The sequence below is a fragment of the Pistacia vera genome, unplaced genomic scaffold, assembly GCF_008641045.1.
Source record: "Pistacia vera cultivar Batoury unplaced genomic scaffold, PisVer_v2 Contig977, whole genome shotgun sequence".
NCBI classification, from domain to species: Eukaryota; Viridiplantae; Streptophyta; class Magnoliopsida; order Sapindales; family Anacardiaceae; genus Pistacia; species Pistacia vera.
In genome coordinates, this window is record NW_022196864.1 from 18,370 (window position 1) to 43,326 (window position 24,957).

Sequence of the window (24,957 nt, forward strand, 5' to 3'; positions counted from 1 at the left end):
ATGCTCTCCCTTGCTGTTCATTACAAGTGGGATATCCAACAAATCGATATAAACAATGCTTTCTTAAATGGTGACTTAACCGAAACTATGTTCATGATGCAACCTGAAGGATTTGTTGATTCTACATATCCCAAGCATGTTTGTCAACTTCATAAAGCTCTATATGGTTTGAAACAAGCTCTTAGAGCTTGGTTTGACAAGCTAAAAGGTGCTCTCATCTCATGGGGTTTTACCAATTTAGTTTTTGATACAAGTTTGTTCTTTATGAAGAAAGGTGCTCAAGTGATATATCTACTAGTTTATGTTGATGATATAATCATTACAGGGTCTGATTCTTGTTTAATTTCTCAAATGACTGAAGATCTTCATCAGCAGTTTGCACTTAAACACTTAGGAGCCTTAAACTATTTCCTTGGGTTTGAAATACATCACACTGATTCTGATTTACTTTCACTCAATCAAAGTATGCCCAAGAGTTATTGATCAAGGCTGGAATGAATGACTGCAAGCCATGTATAACACCAATGGCAATGGGTGTGAAATTAGGGAAAGAGGATAGTGAGTTTTTTTTATCAACCAACACTATATAGAAGCATAGTTGGAGGCTTGTAATATCTCACTCACTCTAGACCAGATTTGGCTTATTCTGTAAATCGATTAAGTCGGTTTCTTCAGTCACCAACTGTGGCTCACTGGACTGCCTACAAAAGTGTACTTCGATACATCAAAGGCAATCTCCAACATGGGTTATTATTCAAGAGCAGCATTGATTTTCAGTTAGAAGGGTATGCTGATACAGTCTGGGCTGTAGATGTGAATGATAGACGGTCTACTAGTGGATATGGTATCTATCTTGGAGGTAATTTGGTGCAGTGGAGTTCTAGAAAACAAAAGGTGGTGTCTTTATCATCCACCGAGGCAGAATACTGATCACTCAACCAAGCAGCCACTGAACTTGCTTGGATCCAGCACTTGTTTAAAGAAATTGACATTAAAGTTCATAGAACTCCTGTACTCTGGTGTGACAATATGAGTGCAGGAGCTTTGTCTACTATTATGTTTTTCATGCCCTAACAAAGCACATCGAAATTGATGTGCACTATGTAAGGGAGCTGGCCACTGACAAGAAGCTGTGTGTACAATATATCTCCACTAAGTATCAAGTTGCTGATATCTTAATAAAGGCTCTCGCTGGAAGTAGATTTCAGCTTCTTCGAACCAAACTAAATGTAGTATCTAGGTCTGATTCAGCATTAGAGGTCAATACTCTTGAAAACAGCCCTGCAATGTCTGCTTAAGTTAAACAAGTTGCAGGTGATACAGACCAGTCAGAAAGCATTGATTCTAATTAGTCTGCAGTTCGTGAGACTGCAGTTTGTGATGATTAGTCTGCAGAAATGCAGTTTGTGAAGGCTGTTGATTTGAATGTAGTTTTGTGAAAAATTAATTTTGAGCTATGTGTTGTTAATGCAGTTTGTGAAGACTATTTTTTTTTTTGGTTGGAATTTGCTGATTCTGTGTTTAGTTTGCGATTGTGAAGATTCTGGTTTAATCAGCTATTGTGGTTGATTGCAGTTTGTGAAGACTATTTTTTTGTTGGATTGCTGATCTGGTTTAGTTTGCGAGTTGTGAAAATTCTGGTTTAGTCTGCAGTTCTGAAACTGCAGTTTTATGTGAAAAAATTTGGAGTGCATTGTTGAGCTGATTCTGTTTGTTTTTTTTAGTCTGCAGTTTATGAAGTTCTGGATTTGTCTGTAGGTCATGAGACTGCAGTTTTGTGGAATTTTTTTTTTTTTTTTGTTTTGAACTAATATGAGCAGACATGATAAGAAGACTGCCAGGAGGTTTAGTTTAAGGGAAGATGTAAAGAAGAATGTGGTAGAGAGACTGTCCAAAAGGTTTAGCTCAAGGGAAGATGTTAGGAAGAATGTAGTAGAGAAGACTGCCCGGACGTTTAGTTCAAGGGAAGATATTGAACAGAGTAAAGCAAATCAATTGTAAGGTATATCTGTAAGGTTCTAAAAGTAGCTTAGTTTGTATTGAAAACAGTTGAAACACTGCGTTTTAGTTTCAGAGCAGCATGAACCGCTGCGTTTTTTCTACAGATTGGCTGAGTATAAAACGCCTCTTATTTCTGTTTTTGTTAACAGTTCAGATAGAAATATCATAAACAGACTATTGATTTCTTCAGAGTCGTCTAAATCCCCTTTCTTGTTTCTGATTCTGGAAAACTTCTCTTCTAATTTTAAATCATATATTGCACATGCGTGGCTTTCTCTCGATTAAGGTATGCATTGATTGTTGTTCAAGTTGAGAGCTGAGAACGAACACCCCAAGTGCACAAGTAATATGGTTAGTTTCGAGTTAACGAATGGACCATTCAATTATTTCCCAAAGAAACTGACGAAGGGCAGAAATTGGGTTTTAAAAATTAATGAAGATCACAACAAAATTTTTTGTTGGTTAGTGGGAAGAACATTTTATAATTGAAGAAGCATCTAGTATGACTTTTGAGTTCAAACATTGTAGGGTTCCTTGTCTCCAATCTTAAGCAAGTCTCATAAAGGATTATTCTACTTGTGATTAATGATTTTATTTTAATTATTGTGACCTCTTTTTTATATTTTCAATGATACTTAAATGGAAATTAATTTAAGTAAACCAAATAAAGGAAAAACGATAGTACAAAATGTAATATAAATATAATATAAGAAAAAATTGCGCATATTTAATTGAAACAAATTGAATTTAGGTAAGTAGCATTTAACTGCCACTCGATTAATTCTATTCTGGATTTAACAAATTAATTGACTAATATTATTAAAAGTTAAACTTGTTGCATTAAAAAATAAAAACCTTTACTTAATTACAAAAGATCAGTATGCGTAACCCATGAATTTAATGTATTAGAAATCAATAATTTGAAAGAAAATAATGCAATAACACAATACTTACTACTTGAATAAATTTATAAAGCAAAACCTTGAGCAATTATGTTGGAAATAAACATTCACACGAGGAAACACAAGAAAATTTTTATGTGGAAAAACCTCTTCAATTAAAGAGAGCAAAAGACTACGGGAATCTAACAATCCACTTAAATCCAATAAATTAAAAGAGTTTACAACAATTACAATCCACCAAAAATGTTCTACACAATTTCTTATTTCTATTTTTTTATTTTTTTTTTTGCTTTCAAGATTATAATATAAATTTTTATGACTTGGATCATACCTAACTTAAGTTAAAGTCAACCAAACTTAAATTAAGTCAACGTTGCCTTGATTTTTAATATGAAATTAAAAAACATGAATTTTTTTTAATATAACATAATAACAACTCAAACTTCTTAATAATTTTGAGCAGCTAAACGATGACATTTGAAATATAAAAATGGGTGGTGTAAGAGTAAAGATAACGTTCAGTAAATATAGTTAATGTTTAATTTGAGAAAGCATGAACATTCTTAAACACAAAACAAACTCACAAGATCTATGTCTTTTTCCATCAAAGAATAAAAAACCTCCAAAAATAAGTATGATTCAACCTTAAAATAAACTAAAAGGAAATAGCAATATACCTAAAACTGATAAAACAGAAAACTAATCTAATTGTGACACCTTGATAGTGAAAGCTTAATAATTTCAGTCTTCAAAAGTTTTAATAACGAATAACAGAGAAAGTGAAAGAGAGAATGAGAGGTCTTCGTTTGTTTCGTTTTTGGGAATACTATTATTATTATTCCCAAAAAAGTTAACAGTAAATGTCATTATTCCCAATATTATTCTATATTTTTCAATTTATTTAAACCTCCTAAATGTTAATTTAACTAAACACCCTCAAATATTTTTTTTAGAAATTGCAAAAACACTCTGGCCACCCTTCGGCGGTGGTGGCCAGCTGTCCGATTTTAATGGGTGAGTTTGGGTGTTTTTTGTTAACTTTTAATATTTATTAAGGGGTGTTAGTAAATAATGAACATAGGAGATATTTTTGTTAATTTTTAATCCTACATCGTAATAACCCATCCAATTTAACTTTTTTCAAAAGTTATTCTAAAACTATCAGAATAATGAACCAAATGGAGCAAATAATTTTGGGGATAAATCATAAAAAACAGGTGGACGTAAAAAGAGTGGAAAGAGTTTTAAACTTTTAATATGATGTAGGCGTAAAATATATTATTAATAATATTTTTTATGAGTTGGATATATGTATAATATTCTCATTTTTTTTTAAATTAAAAAAATTCATGGGACCTATATGAACAATTTTTTTTAAGAATGCTGGCCTACCCTCTAACGGGCTGGGTCCGCTGTCTATATATATAAACGTATAAGCAGCCAGTGGGAAGTGCATTAGATTAATGGATATAATGTTAATGTCTGTATTTCATGTAAGACAAGATTAGACTGGATTATATATGCATTTAATAGTGCAGTAGAAATCAAAGTTTAATTCGACTATCAAATATTTATAACAATAATGAACTAGTTGGTTTGTGAAACCCCGTTTTTTTAATCCTAATAAATATTACATATTCTTTGTGATTTTATTTTATGGTAGGGTTTCTGTTAGTTTTAAAAGTTTATTGAATGAAATTGCAAGAAAAGGAAGCTGCTGGGTTTGCTGTAACAATGGACAAAATCTGGAGGTTTTTTTGGAAGGAAAAGCTGATGTGGCAGGGGTTTACCGGAATATCTGTAATCTAGGGGCAGAAGCATAATTATAGAAAGATTAAAATATAAAAAGCTGATTTTCGCCCAGATGAGGAAGAAGGAGACTGGAGAGAAAGAAACACAGAGAGGAAAAGAGAGAAAAGAAAAAAGAGAGAGAGTGTGAGGTTCAGCCGAGAGGAGTGAAAGTCTGGAATCGGTGGAGGAGAGCAAAAACCGAGCAAAATTACCCGATCTAGCTCGGGATGTAAAAAAAAAAAAAAAAATGTTTGAAGCTTGCTGGAAGTTTGGTTAGCTGAATGGTGAGTGGATTACCAAAAAGTTTTTATAAAACTTAATTTCCTTTTGCATATCAAGTTATCTATTTCATTATAATGTTTTGGGTACAAAATCTTGAGTTAAGTATTTATTTGCTAAACCTTACTTGCATGTTTCGGCTGAGCAAATTTTTGGGATAATGAATTAGATCTTGTTCAAAAGTTGAGTTTCTATAGAGAGGAGTTGGGTTCGGCTTATGTTGAAGGTCGAGAAAATTTATATTGTGCAGAGTTTTGGTAACGGAAATGTTGGTGTTGGCTTTATTAAATTGTTGAATGAATATATATTTATTTAGAATGAACTTTATCATATAATTAACTCTTTTCTTTATTTATCCACATATAGGTGTATAAAGGTGCATTTGGTGTTTTGTTCTTCAAAATGGGCTGCTGGCTTAATTGGAGACAGTTTAATCAAAGACTGAATGGGGATTGCACCAAATCCTTACTAAGATTGAGTTTTAAGCTTGCATGTTGCTTTAAAGTTATTGCCTTTCAATCACTTGAAATTTTGTGTGAATTGAATAATTGAAATTTTGTTTTATTTGTAAAATGAGTTGTGGTTGATGTTGTGTGAAGAGTAGGATGAAGAAATATATAAAGGCAGCAAATGTTGAAGGTTAAGGCTTGTATGTTAAAATTCGGGTGAATAATTTTAATTAGCATGCGATACGCGTGTATGCCAAATTCTATAACGTTTTGTTTTAAATTATTTTACTAACTATTGAGTTAATGTGCTGTTGGTGGAATTACTTCAATTGGGCTGGTAAATTCAATTGGAAGTGTTGAAATGCATGAATAAGTGGAGTTTTAAGTGTGCTTTTCCTTTTATTTGTTAAACACATGCATTTGTCTTTATAATTATTTGTCTTGTCTGGTTGAAAAATCTGGAAGAGAGGATGCATAATTAAAGGGAGTATTCCTGCAGATTTTTAAATATGCGGAGTGTTGAGGTTGGCTGTTAATTGTGAATGGTATGTTTAGTATTAAGATGAGATATATACTATAATTTTAACCTTTGTTATATTATATATATATATATATTATATATATATTATATATATTATATATATATATATATATATATAAGTGTATTATTGGTGGGTTTATCTTTAAAATGGGCTTAAATGGGGAAAATTTTGTTAGTTAAAGATTGAGTGCAGTGGACATTAATGGTTTCTAAAAATTTCACATTTTAACTAGTATGTAAATTTATTTATTACCAATTCCTTGAATTTCTTTGAATTGTAAATGTGAATTGATGAAGTTTGGTATATAAATTTATATGTATTCATGCTATATGAATAAATGTTTGCTGTTGAGAGTGAGAATTGGTTGAATTATATACAGCGGCGGTTCGTGATGTGGTAAATGGTTTCTTGGTAAAAAAAAAAAAAAAAAAAAAAAAAAAAATATATACTAGCCTTACAAAGGGCATACAAAGACTCATACAAGAGTCAAATCCAGCTCTTGAAAGAAGGAAAAAAGAGAGAGAGAAAAGGCAATCATAATTTCAGGGCTGGATTTGACTCTTTGTATGGGTCTTTGTATGCTCTTTGTAAAGTTAGTATTACTCAAAAAAAAAAAAAAAAAAAAAAAAAAAAGGAGAGGGGTGCATTCTGTCAGTTTTGAAAGTATGTTTTAAAACTTGCATTCTACCCCATTTGCATGGAATTCATACTGTTTGGGCATGATTTCTTTATATGAAATGTGGTATATCTTATGATTAGTGTCGGACATTGCATGGTAAAACATTGAAATAAACGGTAATTAATAATTTTATCGAAATAAAATTTATGTACTACGAAATCATTGATTTTTTATATCTTGTTGTAGACCAGGATAACTCTAATATTACTTTGGCCCCGAATATATTTTCCTCTGCAAAACAAAAGTGAACATATCAACAGGTCTTCCCAATCCACCAATCTCTTTCTTGGCCTTTCCCCTGGTTCGCCCACACCACGATCTTCGACTTTCTTAACGCAAATATCATCCGATAAATCTCTCTTTTCTCTGAGTAAGTTCTTCTTATGATAATCTCTTGATGCTGAACATTAACAACGGAGAGTAAAGAATACAGTACACGTAAAACCAAAAGAATGAAGAAGGAACATATATTGATATATATATATTTTGAGTTTTTCATGTTCACTCCAGGGTAGCCATGCTGCATATTTCATGTTGATGGCACGCAGTGTACTTCCTTTTCAAGAATTGATAACTTGTTTCTCATTTATTATGTTTTAGGTGTTTGGCCGTCCCGCCTTGAAGACAAACGAGTTAACCCACTTTGCCCACGGTGTAGTAACAGCAGTTCTACAGCGGAAATCGCACCTAGGTAAAGTTTAAAGCACTTCTGTCATCTCTTCCGTGTCACTTTTTGTGTATAATATATATTTGATTTTCAAATGAAAAACCTACTGTTTATAATAATTAATTATTATGTAAAAAAAATTAATCACGAACGTCACAAGTCACAAGAATACAAACAAACAATAGAATAACATTAGTTTTATTTAAGTCGATAATCTCTGCATCACATAATTAGTACTTGGTAGCTAGCGAGTATCACAACTAATGTCTTTAAAATCTAACTTAAATATATCCTCTAAATTAACGAAATAAAATAAAGACATCAAATTAAATATAAATTAAGCTATATCATAACTTTATTTTGATTTATATTTCAGTATAATATTTTTCAAATTGTACAAGTTTTATTATTGTCATTTAGTAAAATTTTCTGTTCAACCTATATGCAGACGTGTTGCACAATGACCTACAACAAATGATAAAGCGTCATGAGATTGAGATTGTGGAGGCTGACATTGACGAGGAAGCGAATAAGGTTATTTGAACACAAAACAAGTTTTCTTAGATGAATATAATATATATATATTTATAGACATCAAAGTATATTACCTTAGAACTTGGAACTCCGGCCTTAGAAAGAAGGTTGGCCTTTAATAAATTTGTTAATAAGGGGATCAGAGTAGAGTCATGGAATTTCAATTATAACATCTAAAAGATAAAACTTCATATAAAATATTATGGTTAGTGAATCCAAATCTATGCTTTTGAAGATAATATTGTTTGACTCAAGCCACCAAAAAAGGAAAACGGCCTACCCATAATTACCACAAACGTCTCACACGACAATCAACATTTTAACAAATCCGAGATTTATCTTTGGATTTATTCATGTTAATAGAAGTTAATGATTTAATCAAATCTAGGATATATATATAATCACTTTCACTTTGTTTAACAAATTCAGCAAAAAGAAAAAAATCATACAACCCTAGAAGTCATCTCCTTCAACTCTCATCGCTCCCATCACAAAGCCATTTCCTTGCACCATCACCATCACTTGTGGGAAATATTAATTTGTTTGTTTTTCTCTAAGGCTTCCTCACCAAATGAGATCAAGGAACGCGTCCATATTATAAGATCCATGTTAAGTTCCCTGAACGAGGAGAAATAAGCATATCCGCTTATGACACTGCATGGGTTGCTCTTATTGAAGATATTCAAGGCAGTGGTGCCCCTCAATCCCATCAACCCTTCAATGGATTGCAAATAACAACTCCCAGATGGTTCATGGGTGATGCTGATAATTTTCAGCTTATGATCGCTTAATCAGCACCTTAGCTGGTGTTGTAGCACTGAAGACATGGAATATACATCACGATAGTTAAAAAGGTATATAGAAACAAGCATATATATTTATATTACTTAGTCTAAAGGTTCTCTTCCTAAGACTTCATAAATCACGTCAACCTTTTGTCATGGCTCTAGGGTTGTCATTTTTCAAGGAAAACATATCCACTCGAATGAGAATGATGAGCACAGGCCTAGCGGCTTTGAAATTGTTTTACCTTCACTTCTAGAAAAAGCTCGCAGTTTAGAAATTGAAGTACCCGATCACTCCCAGTCTTGCAAGAATCTTGCCAAGAAGAAATTAAAGCTCAAAAGGTATAAAACTTTCAAACGTTCATCTTAACAATTTTTCAATTTTTTTTTTGTTTTTTTGTCTTTTTTCTTCTCAATAGACTGGGATACCACATCAATCATAATAAGAGTCAATAAGTTTGATTATCTTAGTTCTGAATTTTTTATTTTTATTTATTTTTACCATTATTGTAATTTGTGGTTATTAAACCAATCGTGTACGCGTGAAATAGAGATCCCCACAGGACATAATGCACAATGTACCGACAATATCTCTTCATAGCTTGGAGGAATGCCAGACCTTAGTCTCAACTGGGAAAAGCTGCTAAAATTGCAATTCCAAGATGGGGCATTCTTCTCTCTTATACCTCCACTGCCTATGCGTTCATGCAAACTAAAGATAAAATTGCTTGAAATTTTTAACAAAATTGTTCAAAGATTCAAGTCTGGAGGTACATATAAAGAGCGCGCCTTTGTCAATTCTCGACTAGAAATTCTCATTTCTCCTTCAATTTCCATTAATTAGCGGTTCTAAAGATTTTTATGGATTTACTCCAATTTAGTACCAAACGTATACCCAGTTGACCTGTTCGAACGTCTTTGGGTTGTGGATCGCTTGCAGCGTCTCGGAATTTCAAGATATTTTCAGCGACAATTTAAAGAATGTACGGAATATGTTTTAGGTACGTATTATTTACAATTTTATTCTTTTAAAAGTTTACTAAACAGCCCATCTATGAAAAGGAGTTTAATTTTCTTCTCCTAAGAGTACTAATTCATTATTAAATTTCAGATATTGGACCGAAGAGGGTATTTCTTCGGGAAGATGGCAGGGTTCATGAATATGATGAATCATCCATGGGCTTTAGACTATTAAGATTACCATGGTTATGAGGTTTCTGCTGGTCAGTATAAAGACTCAATTTAAAATCTCTTACATCAGTACATTATTTTGTTGCATAATATTGTGATCCTGTTATTTTTTCGCTGTACAGATGTTTTTTCAGCATTTTGAGAAGGGCGGTGAGTTCTTTTGCTATATGGGCATCTAGCGAGGCTGTACACCTATATACAACTTGTATCGGGCGTCTCAGGTGCTATTCCCTGGAGAGAATCCTTGAGAATGCCAAGCAATTTTCAGCAAAATTTTTAAGAGAAAAACTGGGGCTAATAAGCTCCTAGATAAATGGATTATAGCTAGGACTTGCCTGGTGAGGTACGGAGGCATGTCTATAAACTTCCTTTCTCTATTTATTAAAAAAAAAAAAAAATTGAAGGCTTCAGCTATTTTTGTTATTAAGATGCATATAATGATTTTATTATTACCCTTAATTGTCATCCACCACTATTTATTTCTAAACTGGAGGGTATTGAGAAAGTTTAACCCATAAAGTGAAGCTTAAGTTATTTTTGTTGTTGAATGCATATATTGATTTTATAATAGACCATCCCCGCCGTCTGGTATTTTTTCTAATTGGAAGGGTATTCCCTTACAAAACACAATGTTATTTTTTACTGCCTGCTTTTGTAATTAGGGCGCTGCATGATACCTTAGCACTATTTAATAACATTATACAAACACTTAAAGATTATATAACTCACTCTCTTACACACACACACACACACACACACACACACACACACACACACACAAACATTAAGATCCCTGAGATAAAATAACATTTCTAATTAATAGAATTGATATGATATCTAAAAGAGTAAACAACTTTTTTCCACCCAAGGTTTGCCTTAATGACACTTTTTCACCCAAAAAGTTTCAAAATTCCATTTTCCCACCCGACGTTTGTATTCCGTTAATACCAAAAATACACTTCACTTTCTTAGCCAATGTTCAGTGAGTTACTAGGAGCTAGGATAAAAGAGTTTTTATAGAGTGGATGCATGGATTGAATGGTGATAACCAATTGAATATTCATTGCCGAAATCAGCCGAGAATCAACGAAGAACAAGAAACCCTAGTTTTGCGATTGTCAACAATCGATGAAAAATCAGATGCCAGACTGAGAGGGGTTCTGTAGAGAGGAGACCAATGGTTCAAATAGTGGTGACAAAGAGAATTTGTCACCGAAATCGGCCAAAATTGGTTTTTGGTAGTAACGAAATATAAAAATTGGGTGGGAAAATGGTATTTTGAAACTTTTTTGGTGGGAAAGTGTCATTAAGACAAACCTTGGGTTGGAAAAAGTCGTTTATTTCATCTAAAAACATGTTAGATAATTTGACCTTACGGATATCTGAATTCTATCAATTATGGATATGTAAAAAAAAAAAAAAGGAAGGATTAATAATTAATGTAATAACAATTACAATACAGGTGAGCTTCGCATTGGAGGTTCCATGGTACGCAAGCTTGCCTAGAGTTGAGGCGAGGCTGTACACTGAACAATATGGCGCCGGAGATGACGTTTGGATAGCCAAAGTCTTGTATAGGTATGCTTTTATTTGTTCATTCCTTAGTTTATTTGTCACGATTGCAACCAAGAGTCCTTGTTTTCGATAAACTGAAATATTAGAAGCAACTAACTTATTAGTTCACGAATCTACCATGCTCAAAATGTTATAGATTAGCTACAACACAGAGCAATATGCCATCCTTTTATTTTTTTTATAGACCTTTTGTTTATCATGATTAGCCGAAGTCTTGTATAGGTATGCTTTTATTTGTTCATTCCTTACTTCATTTGTGTGATCACAATATGATGCATTTCATTTTTCTATCTTCTAATTAATCAGAATCATATGTAATTAGTTTTAAAGGTAATACACGTGCAATAGTACTATTGAATGGGTGCACAAATGACTTAGTGCAGTACTCGTACACAATCTTAAACATCTCGATTAATTCATTGATTCGATTTATATTCTAATGGCTATGTAATTACCCCTACAGGATGTTGGTTGTCCATCACAGCTATCTGGAGCTTGCCACAATTAGACTCCAAACAATTGCCACTTTTACATCGACCGAATGGAAATAAAAAACAATAATGCCCAACAGGGTAAAACAAAATTTATATTACATCGAATTCCTTTTTTTCCAACAACTCAAATCATGTTAATTTTCTCCTCAAGAAACATGCTATGATACACGGTGGTACACAGAATGTAAGATGACAATTTAGGAGTGAGCAGAAGAGCCCTTTTCTTACGTACTGTTGTAGCAGCAGCACAGTTATATGAGCCAGAAAGATGTCAGAGCGAATTGGTTGGCTAAGACTGCAGTCTTATTGGAGACAATCACGTCTTATTTTCACAATGCAAAACATTCTAGAGAGCAGAAGAGGACCTTCGTTGATGAATTTAGACACTCTATTAATGCAAGCAACTATATAAAGAAAGATCTATCAACAACTTATTCCAGCCGTAAGTAGTCATTAGGATTAACGTGAATAGTTCTTAGTAAAAGTATCAACTCCAAATGCAAGTTTAAGATTGTGCCGCATATACAATTTCCAATAAATTAAGAATAAGTGGTTTAATTAAAATGTGCTTTGTGGCATGCATACAGGAGGTGGGGATCAGGCAAAATAGAACAGGGACTCCTCGAATCTTTCTTGGGACGCTGAAACACCTTTCAATGGACTCTCTGCGGCACAAGGTTGAGACATTAGCCACCATTTACATCAAGCTGTAAGTAATTCAAAAAATTCACAATTTGAAGTTCAAATCAGGCTGCGCTATTAACGTGGTGTTATCCTGATTTCCAGCTAGTACCTGAATAAACATGAAACAAACTAAATTTCATTCAGCCGCCAAAACCAAAGCAAAGGATTCTGCCCCAACCAGAAAACTCATTCGATGTGCTAACTTTTTTTGTTTCTTTTCTTTGAAATTTAATATAATGGGAAAAATGGCTGTTGGGGTGCACAAGAGGAAGGAGATAGACATCAAGAAAAGCAGGTTAATTGTACACAAATAATCTAATTTGTGGCCATCCGTCTCAGATGAGCTATTGCATCATCCTCAGTACAGGCAACTCACAGATCTCACCAAAGAATTTGCTACAAACTGGTAATTACCAGAACAAAAGGTCAGTTTGAGAGACATCAACAATATAACCTAAATAAGGACAAAATGCTAATTCGCCATCTCTTTTGTTACACTCGTACGTAATTTCTATTTTGCGTTTCATTGCCTCTATTTTGCGTTTCATTTTCTCATCTGACAGACCCGAAAACATTCTCAAATCATTCAATTAATCTTTGCGCCTTTTTCCACTAAAAAATTAGCCATACACAAATCTTAAAGTTCTCCTGTGTTGAATTGTCCTTGGTTACCCCAATTCCCAATCTGATATTTTTTCAATTTAATCTACTGATCAGAGGGGCAATCTTTTAGGCTAATATAGGAAAATTCAAATGATTCTTGGACTTCCTTAATGTGATTAATTTAATTTAACTATATTACTTGTATAAAAGTAGTCATATAAATTGATGTGGCTCAAACATAATCAGAAACTCCTTCTCCAGGATTTTTAAAATGGCTCTCAGATTTATTAGAAAGCTTAAACTGATAGCTGATCATGTTGTCATCAACTAGAATATCAAAGAGTCGGTTGTGATAAATTACATTCGATTTACACCTCCTCGTTCTTCATTCAAATTTATTTCTTATAATTTTGTTTCAGGGACGTAACAATGGTAGCCAAACTGACAACAGTGATAGCATCACGAACTTACAAATAGAGTCCGAAATGCAAGAGCTTGTGCAGTTAGTGCTCCAACGTTCCTCAGATGATATCGACTCTAATGTCAAGCATACATTTCGACAGTGGCAAAGAGTTTTTACTATATTGCTTATTGTGATACTGAGACTATTAACTTTCACATGACAAAGTACTCTTTGAGAGAGTGAATTAAATCTGTATTTCACATTGACAAAGTACTCTTTGAGAGAGTAAATCGAATATGTACTTTATCTTTCAAAATGAAACTTGCTTTTATTTTCTAAAACATCGTGACTTATATCTTTGGGATGAAAATCGGCGTTCTCTGACCTCAGTGGTACCCTTGCGATAATTAAATGTTCTCTGTTTGAGATTGACAAATTAATTTTGCACACGTTAATGAACGTCCGCCTAATTGTTAATTGCTGTTGGTGGGCTGGGATAGTTGAGATGGGTCTCTGATACATAAGATTGATATAAAAGTATTTCCCGAAGCACTCTAAATAGTTCCAGTATAAGCAATTATGCATTGAAGAGAGCGGGAAAAAAACTAGAAAGCAACATACTTAGAAATGAACGAAATAGAGACAACAACAGGAACAAAATATAATAGTAAAACAAAACAACAGTAAACAAAGAAAAATAACAGCGTGATTTACCCTGGTTCACCCAATGTGGGCTACGTCCAGCTGAGTCAATTTATTGCAATATGCTCACCTCCCTCGTTTACAATGAATGAATTGCTCTCTCACACATAACAAGAGAAAAGTATGTTTATATCTAGGTTTAAGAGTAAATTTAGTTTTACAAGGATTCTTATTCCTAAGCCCAACCCAAAAGGAATTAGTAACTTAAAAGAAATCCTACAGCGGGACCCCGAGTGCGTCTCCGTTACCCATTAATGCTGAAGTAGTCGACAACTCCAACTTCTCCCACTGTGTGAATACTTCACACAATGAAGGCCTACCTCATCAACACACCATGTAAACTTTGCTAAGCTCACAGCCTTGGTAAGAAATCTGCAGCATTAACAGTGTTAACCTTCTCTAACAACACCAATTTTTCCTCCACCTTTTGCCTGATGAAATGGTATTGTATGTCAATGTGTTTTGATCACGAATGAAAAGCAGGATTCTTGGCTAAGTAAATAGCCCCTTGATTGTCACATCCAATCTTCACAGCATCAAGCTTGAAACCAAGCTCTAAACTCAATCTTCGAAGCCACATACTTTCCTGCCAGCATGTGTCAATGCCATGTACTCTGCCTCAGTCGATGATAAAGCCACAGTACTTTGCCTTTTACTCATCCAACAAACAGCAGCACCAAATAAAGAAATACATACCCACTTGTGGAACGCCTACTATCGAGATCACCTCCCCAATCAGCATCCACAAAACCTATCACATCTAGCTCATCCCCAATCGCCATGCCTCCATAACATAATGATAAATCCGAGGTCCCACGAAGATATCTAAGAACCCTCTTTACAGCACTTCAATGCTCCTTACCAGGATTTACATAAAGCGACTCAAAACTCCCACTGCTTGTGCAATATCGGGTCGTCGTTACCCATTAATACTGAAGTAGTCGACAACTCCAACAAGAAATGGATGGACCGTTGCAAGCAATGGCATAGTTGGACTTGCTCCAAGCATTCACACTGAATGTGTTAATAAATTAGTCAATAAGTGGCTACTAAAATGGAATAAATAAGGTGAGTGGTGCTTTTCTGTACGTAGTCAGCAACCAGTAAGCAAAAGAGTCAAAACTTTCATGTTCATGCTTCCTCCAGTTTATTTTCGCTGTTTTTCTGTTCAAGTTCTCTGATTTCTGTTCTGGAATCTGGTTTAGCTGCTGGTGTGTTTTCTGTTCTGGAATCTGCTACTGTTATGTTCTTAGTTCTGGAATCTGGTTCTAGCTGGTGTTTAAGTTCTCTATTTATGTTCTGGAATCTGGAAAAATTTCGAAGTGTATTGTTTGTGACGAGATATGAATTTACTATACAGCTTTTCCTTAATCTTTGCGCTGAGATCAAGGATGATTACAGTTTCAATCAATCACCTTAATCCTTGGGATTGATTGAATTAATACGGATTTGTAATTCATTGTCTTTCCTATTTTACACTTAGAAGAATTGTATATATATGCCATTGTACAGGCTTACAAGTAAATACAGATTCTTTCTCTCTATTTCACGCTCTCATTCTTAGCATTCTCTGGTAGTGAGTCTGCTTCTCTTTACATCTCTTTCTTGATCTTCAATCTCTGACATGGTATCAGAGCACTACTAACCAACTTCCGCTTGCCATATCAACCTATCCTCTCTTTTATGTCCTGAAATCAAACAGACACTCGATTAGAGTTGGTTTTTTTTAACCATCACAAACTATCAGATTCCAAATGGAAACCAATCCAAACACAGAAAACCCAATCACCACATACGTCCAATCACCACACAAAGCCAACCAGTAAAGAATGCCCAGTCACCACTCATGCCCCAAACACACAATCAAGGCTTGACCCAACCCTTTACCCATTTGGAATGCCGAGTTTAACCCGGGTTCCTTTCCGGTCAAGGCTTCACCCAGCCTTACTCCCAGGTTATTTTCCTCAACCAGGTTACAACCGGTCTTTTGCCTTAACGGGCCAGGATCCAAACACGAATCCCTACCTATACCCATTACATAGTACCAGCGGTCGGCAGCGATTGCCTTGAACCAGGCAATGTGTTTATTCTCGCCGGTTGCATGGACTAAAACTAGTCCTCATCAAGCAAGTTCTCATGGGCTCTGACAACTAGCCTCCTAGTCATGAGATTTCCGCGGGCCCTCATCGCAAATGACAAGGACCATTTTCTCGATGGAAAATTCCAATCGCACCTCTACCACACCTTCAACGCCATTGGAGCCAATGCAATATGCTGGTCTAATCATGGATAAGCAATTGCCTTTCACCAGAAATGCAGCAGGGCCCCACCAATAGAAATGGCTGTCAAGATCTAAGCAAATATTAGGGAGATGTATGCTAAACTAGACTTGGCCAAGGCTTTCATCCTCTGACAACGCCTGTCGAACTCAAATCGGGGAACCAAAATGTCACCACTTATTTCAATTGGCTTTCTGCCATTTGGAATGAGTTGGTGCCGTCGAAGAGACTCTAGTGAGGATCACCGGTGACTCTCAGCAATATTAGAGGATCAGAGATCGTGACAGATTGTCGCACTTCTTGCTTGGCCTAAATGAATTTATTTTGGCCTTTAGAACTCAGATCTTGGCTACTTCACCGCCACCCACTCTCCACCGAAGTTTCTAATTGGCGATACAAAGATGAGAGTCAACACTAGCTAAACACAGATCGTTCAACTGGTGAGTCGATGGTGTTTGCAGGGATTAGAGGCAATGGCGAAAAGGCCGGCTAGGGTTGGGCAAACTGAAATAGCAAAAGGGGCAATTAATATGAAGGGGACAAAAATCAAGGGCTATATCATTGCGCGATCTGACGGCCAAAAATTGATCGCGTTTTTAACGCATCTAACGGCTCAAACATCTACATCAAGTGCTAGGTCAAACAGGTCAACAGGCTGGTCACTAGGTCAAACTCTTGGTCCAATGGTTCTGGAAATGGTCAAACGGGCCAGGAAATTCAAATCTGGAAAAGGGCAGCTATATTGTGACTATGTAAAAGGAGGAACCATGATCGGGACCATTGTTGAAAATTAAATGGTCGTCCCGATTCTACCAGGACAAAAATGGTAATTCCTCATCATTTCAAGTTGATACTCTTAACTATGGAAGTCAACCATCTCCCACTCCACCCGATCAGTACAATTAGTTGGCTTCAAATGCTGAATAACATGACAAGCCCCTAAACATCTTATGTAGGTACTTCTTATTGCTTAATTTTATTATAACCGATATGTTATTATTGATTTAGGAGCTAGCGATCGATTTTTTGCCACCCAAAATTTTTTACCACCATTTTCACCACATTATCAACTTTTGTTGCATGCTGAACAAAAGCATAACCCCAGCACTCATGATATAGGGATTGCCCAATATCTGCTATTTAAACTTAGGAATGTACTATGCTTGCATTCACTTCAACCTCATTTTAACATCCAAATTTGTGAGGACAATAGGTGCACTGTGAAGTTTGTCCTAATACATGAATTTCAGGACCCTTTGACTAGGAAACTGATAGGCTTGGGTAGAGGCAATAGAGGTCCATACTACTAGGCACTTGCTAAATCTTTTAATAATTTTTACTGTATTACAAACAATAAAGTTTCAATTGTAATACAATATTAATAAAACTTCTTTTATTCATCTTCAAAGATTAGTCACAGTGCCACTATCCGGCAACCTCAGTGTCCAATTTGTCCATTAACTACAAGCCTGCTCACCTTTACACAAAGCACCTCACCACCACTCAACCATTTGCCTTAATCCATCTTGACATTAGGATCATACAATCACACCACCAATCATGATGGATCTAGATTTTTCTCACTATTGTCGATGACTTCTCCTGATGTACATGGACATTCCTCATGCAATCCAAAAGCCAAACACTTACCCACATAAAAAACTTTCTATATGGTCACCACCCAATTTCATACCTCTGTCCAAAATGTTAGAACGACAATGCTAGAGATTTTTTTAATCATAATTGTTCTTCTCTTTTCTATCGATCGTTGGCATCTTGCATGAAAGTTCTGCACATATACCCCACAGCAAAATAGGTTTTCGAAACAAAACACCGCCATTTACTAAAATGCATCGCCCGTGCACTCAAACACCAAGCCAATATCCCTATCTCTTTTGGGGTGAAGTTGTGATCACAACTACATACCTGATCAACCATATCCAATCAAAGTTCTTCATGGAAAAACCTTTTATGAGGTATTATTCAGAATCAACCCACCATTGGTCACCTTTGAGTTTTTGATGTCTTGTTAGGCTACACTCTTGGGTAACATGACAAGTTTGGAACCCAGCCACTTCTGTATTTTCATGGGATATCCGATGCTCCAGAAGGGTTGAAATTATGATCCACTTACCAACAGGTTCCTGATTTTGGAGATGTTGTGTTTCATGAAGACATCTTTTCATTGCCACCAAAGACATGGTCTCCTCTCCATCCTTGGTGGTCTCCTACAACTGATGAACCTACTCCACTGGATCCCTTATTTGATTTGGTACCAACTCCTTAGGTTCCTAGCCTGACATTACTTCCATTTGATACTGACACAACAGTTCTGATGTTCTCTGGCAGAATCGCCTCCTGCAGTTTCTCCTCCCAGATACCCTAATCCAGTTTCGGTTGTTCCCACACGATCAGTACTTGCTAACCTGACCTTCGATCTACAGACAACTGATTATGAGAGTCCCACCATTTCAAAATCTTCTAGGTACACTATATCCTCCCCTAACTATATGATGTTAAATAATAAATAAAAAAAGCACTTACATTACTAAAGTCTAATCGTTACTGAAGCTGACATAAAGGTGAAATGAAAAGTTACACAATCACAATATTTAAAAGCACTTCCTTGCTCAGAATCTCTAATTAGCTAATTATAAGTTAACCATTGTAAAGAAGAATGTGGTAGAGAAGACTGTCCGAAGTTTAGTTCAAGGAAGATGTTAGGAAGAATGTGGTAGAAAAGCTGCCCATGAGGTTTAGTTCAAGGGAGATATTGAACAGAGTAAAGCAAATCATTGTAGGATGTATTTGTAAGGTTCTAAACGTAGCTATTTTGTATTAAAAACAGTTGAAACACGCGTTTTAGTTTTAGAGCAGCATGAAATGCTGCATTTTTTCTACAGATTGGCTGAGTATAAAACAGCCTTTATTTCTATTTTTTGTTAACAATTCAGATAGAAATACAAAACAGAGTATTGATTTTCTTCAGAGTCATCTAAATCCCTCTTTCTTGTTTCTTGATTCTGGAAAACTTTCATGGTATCAGAGCCATTAACCACGTCAATGGTGATTGTTGATAATACTCACTAAATCAGCTTCTAAATCAACAACAATATGGGCTGATTTCTATGCTCACAAACTCCAACATTCCCCCACATGACCATCCACTCTTGTCAAATTATTGGAGAAAAACTATACGTTCTGGCGTTCACAAATCCTACTAGCTTTTATTTCTCATGGATTAGAAGGATTTATCACTGGAGAGAAGGCATGTCCCCAATGTTAAATCATGAGAAAGATGAGAGCTCAGAAACAATAGTCAAGAAACCAATCCAGGCTATTTCAACTAAAAGAAAGTCACCAATTTCTGGTGAGTTGGCTTCTATCCACCATTTTTTGAGTCTATGTTTTGGCATGTCGCAAAATCTAGTACTTCGTATAAGATCTGATGAAGAATTTACTATAGAACTATTGACAGGTTTGAGAGTGATAGTACAAGCTAGAACCCTTCACTTGAGAAACATGTTGCAGAACACCAAAAAGATGCCCTAAGTGTTAGTGATTATGTCCTAAAATGAAAGAGTTAGGGGACGAATTGATAGCTAGTGGTGTAAACCTAAGTGATGAAGAGCTGTTACTCTACATTATAGACGGTTAGGACCCGAATATGATGCCGATAGCAAATTTAGTTGCAACCAGTAGTCAGACAACTCTCCAAGAAGCACAATTATTGCTTCATAAACATGAGATTAGGTTGGAGAGACAGAACAATCTTTTACAAATCTACATGATCAGCTTGCCTCTACACTATTAGCAGTTAAACAAAGCCTACTGACTCCCTGTTTGTTGAACCAAACAAGCCAGTCACCCGTTAGTCACCCCTTTTAGTCAAAATCTAGCTGGTATATCTCCAGTTTTCAACCTATGATCTCTCACTCAATCCCTGGAAATCCTTAATATAGTAACAACAATGTGTCTCAAGAAAGCTTCAAGCCTGATCTTCATACTCAGTTTCAACCTCAGTTTGTACAAAATGGTGACTTTGTAAATCAGTTGACCTCCTCTGGTAATTTGTGTACAATCCTTTCATGATGAAAAGTAAAGGCAGAGGAAGAGGACATTTTGACCAAGACTTATATGTCAAGTTTGTGGAAAAGAGGCGAGACTACTCGCATCAGTGTTACCACGCTTTGATCATAACTTTCAAGGTTTCAATAATCAGAACCAAGGGAATTTTATAAATCAAAGTCCGGCTATTAATGTACCGGCCATCACAGGACAGTTTCAAAATCAATCCATGAATCACTCCAAGCTTTGTTGGCTACAAAAATGCTTCCGTCCAATCTATGCAAGGTTGTGCATCTTTATCCTTCAGTCACGGCTATCCTGGTCATGGTGGAGCAAACCTTTCTCAGTCACCTGCATGTTATCAACAAACTCAACAGTCTGTGTTATTTGGGCATCCTCACCGACCTGCTATGATCAATCAGAAGCTCTTCAGCAATGTTCTAAAATGCTCAAAGTAATAATTTTTCAGTTCTTCAAAACAACATACCATAGCCACCACAAGTGCTTGCTGACCAAACATGGTATGTTGACTCAGAGAACCAATCACATGACTGCTGAACCAACCAACCTGGTGGTGAAAGACAACTATCAAGGTGGATCACAATCCAAGTAGGCAATGGCCAAACTGTCCTTTACTACTCATATAGGTGAGTCTTTTCTGGCTTCTACTTTTATCCTAAATTACTTCATCTTAGGAAGATGTTATGTGTGCCACATATAGCTAAAAATCTTTGAGTATCTCACAAATAACTAGAGATAATGATGTTGTTGTAGAATTTTATTCTGATCATTGTGTAATAAGGATAAGGCCACCAAAAGGATACTTATACAAGGACTCTTGAAGGATGGTTTGTATCAACTGCAATTATCCTTTCCAACCACTGTCTCCTTTAATGATGAACAAGCTGCTTTTGTCTTTCTATCTCAAGCATCCATGTTAGCTCTGATGATCCTGCTATTTCAGTTTCAAATAATAAAGCATTGAAGCTCCTGCTGTTTCAGCACCACAAGTAGTGAGAGTAGCTACACTAGATATAATAATTCTGATGTTAGAAATAGTAGAACCAAGTTGTGGCATGCTCGATTGGGGCATCCACAAGGAAGACTTTGAAATCTTAATGAATAAAATGAATATTGTGGGAATTTGGAAATAAGCTGTCCTTATGTGACATGTCAATTTGGAAAAATGCAGCAAGCTCTTTTCCATTGTCTAGTTCTAAGACCACAAGTCCTCTTGAGATAGTTTATTCAGACTTGTGGGGCCTACACCAGTATGTTCAATTGAAGGATACAAATATAATGTTGTTTGTGGATGATTTAGTAGATTTGTTTGATTATCCATTAAATTGAAGTCCGAAGCTTTTACTATTTTCTCTCATTTTCACCTCTTTTGTTGAGAGACAATTGAATGCAAAATTAAATGTCTACAAACTGATTGGAAGGAAAGTTTAGGCCTTTCTCTAATTACCTACAAACACATGGAATTGCATTTAGACACCCTTGTCCTTACCTCCACCACAAAATGGAAGAGTGGAAAGGAAACATAGAGTTATAACATAATTTGGGTTAGCACTTTTGGCTCATGCTTCAATGCCTTGTGTTTTTGGTGGCAAGCCTTCACTACTGCAACTTATCTTATCAACAGATTGCCCTCTGTATCTATTGAAGAAATATCACCTTTTCAAAAACTATTTGGAGATGAACCTATCTATGATGAATTCAGGGTCTTGGATGTTGTTGTTACCCCTATATCATGCAATATCAGAAGCATAACTCTCTTATCACACTGAAAGATGTGTTTTCCTTGGCTATAGTTAGTTCACATGGGGTATAAATGTTTATCCTCTTCAAGGAAAGTTTATGCTGTTAAACAAGCTCGGTTTAATGAAGGTGAATTCCCATTCAAAGATGGTTTTAAATGCTCTCAGTTAAGGACAAAGATAGTGCTGAATTGAGTGATGTTTTCATGGTTCCACTCCTTGGAATTTCTCTCATGTTATTGATCTTATTCCATCTGCTGGAGTCATTTCAGCACCCAAGCCTAGAACCGCCATCCTCCTAATGTCATCAACTCATCCTCAAATAACATACACTCATCTTCAACACATGAAACAAATCATCCTTCAGTACAAGAATCTGCTTTGAGAAACTCAGAATCTGCCCTTCCTATTTCTCAGCAGCACACACCTAATGCGGATTGTTCAGAATTTAGTATCCTGCGTCTGATTTAAATAATATGCTAATGCATCTCACCCTACCTCTAATCATGACAAAGCTAGTACTAGTTCTGCGGAATTCAACTTGAGGTAGTTCTCCCTATCACTAAACCTTCTTCCTTACCAACTACCAATCTCATCCTATGATTACTAGATCTAAAAGCCACTTACATGTACTCCTCCAAAGCAGCCTTGTTATCTGCTTTTCATATTTTGGCTGAACCTAATCTGCCACAGAAGGTTTAAATATTCCAGAATGGAAGGCAGCAATGTAGGAAGAGTTTCAAGCACTTCAAAGAAACAATATCTGGAAATTAGTCCCTACACTTCAGGTATGAACTTGGTAGGATGTAATAGGCTTTTAGAACCAAGTTAAAATCTGATGGCACTCTACAAAAATACAAAGCAAGGTTGGTGGCAAGGGATTTCAACAAACACCAGGCCTTGAGTATTTTGATACTTTTTCCCCAGTTATCAAACCTGCTACAATCAGAATTATGCTCTCCCTTGCTGTTCATTACAAGTGGATATCCAACAAATCGATATAACAATGCTTTCTTAAATGGTGACTTAACCGAAACTATGTTCATGATGCAACCGGGGATTTGTTGATTTAACTATCCCAAGCATGTTTGTCAACTTCATAAAGCTTATATGGTTTAAACAAGCTCCTAGAGCTTGGTTTGACAAGCTAAAGGTGCTCTCATCTCATGGGGTTTTACCAATTTAGTTTTTGATACAAGTTTGTTCTTATGAAGAAAGTGCTCAAGTGATATATCTACTGTTTATGTTATGATATAATCATTACAGGGTCTGATTCTTGTTTAATTTCTCAAATGACGAAGATCTTCATCAGCAGTTTGCACTTAAACACTTAGGACCTAAACTATTTCCTTGGGTTTGAAATACATCACACTGATTCTGATTTACTTTCACCTCAATCAAGTATGCCCAGAGTTATTGATCAAGGCTGGAATGATAGACTGCAAGCCATGTATAACACCAATGGCAATGGGTGTGAAATTAGGGAAAGAGGATAGTGAGTTTTTTTTATCAACCAACACATATAGAAGCATAGTTGAGGCTTGTAATATCTCACTCACTCTAGACCAGATTTGGCTTATTCTGTAAATCGATTAAGTCGGTTTCTTCAGTCACCAACTGTGGCTCACTGGACTGCCTACAAAAGTGTACTTCGATACATCAAAGGCAATCCCAACATGGGTTATTATTCAAGAGCAGCATTGATTTTCAGTTAGAAGGGTATGCTGATACAGTCTGGGCTGTAGATGTGAATGATAGACGGTCTACTAGTGGATATGGTATCTATCTTGGAGGTAATTTGGTGCAGTGAGGTTCTAGAAAACAAAAGGTGGTGTCTTTATCATCCACGAGGCAGAATACTGATCACTCAACCAAGCAGCCACTGAACTTGCTTGGATCCAGCACTTGTTTAAAGAAATTGACATTAGTTCATAGAACTCCTGTACTCTGGTGGACAATATGAGTGCAGGAGCTTTGTCTACTATTATGTTTTTCATGCCCTAACAAGCACATCGAAATTGATGTGCACTATGTAAGGGAGCTGGCCACTGACAAGAAGCTGTGTGTACAATATATCTCCACTAAGTATCAAGTGCTGATATCTTAATAAAGGCTCTCGCTGGAAGTAGATTTCAGCTTCTTCGAACCAAACTAAATGTAGTATCTGTCTGATTCAGCATTAGAGGTCAATACTCTTGAAATACAGCCCCTGCAATGTCTGCTTAAGTTAAACAAGTCAGGTGATACAGACCAGTCAGAAAGCATTGATTCTAATTAGTCTGCAGTTCGTGAGACTGCAGTTTGTGATGATTAGTCTGCAGAAATGCAGTTTGTGAAGCTGTTGATTGAATGTAGTTTTTGTAAAAAATTAATTTTGAGCTATTGTGTGTTGAATGCAGTTTGTGAAGCTAGTTTTTTTTTTTGGTTGGAATTTGCTGATCCGGTGTTTAGTTTGCAGATTGTGAAGATTCTGGTTTAATCAGCTATTGTGGTTGAATGCAGTTTGTGAAGACTATTTTTTTGGTTGGAAGTTGCTGATTCTGTGTTTAGTTTGCAGATTGTGAAAATT

The 24,957-nt window shown here is 35.6% G+C and overlaps 1 pseudogene; it reads left to right on the plus strand.

Annotated features, from left to right (window-relative positions):
- Positions 1–24,957, plus strand: part of LOC116121385 — a 35,214-nt pseudogene continuing 10,257 nt past the window's right edge.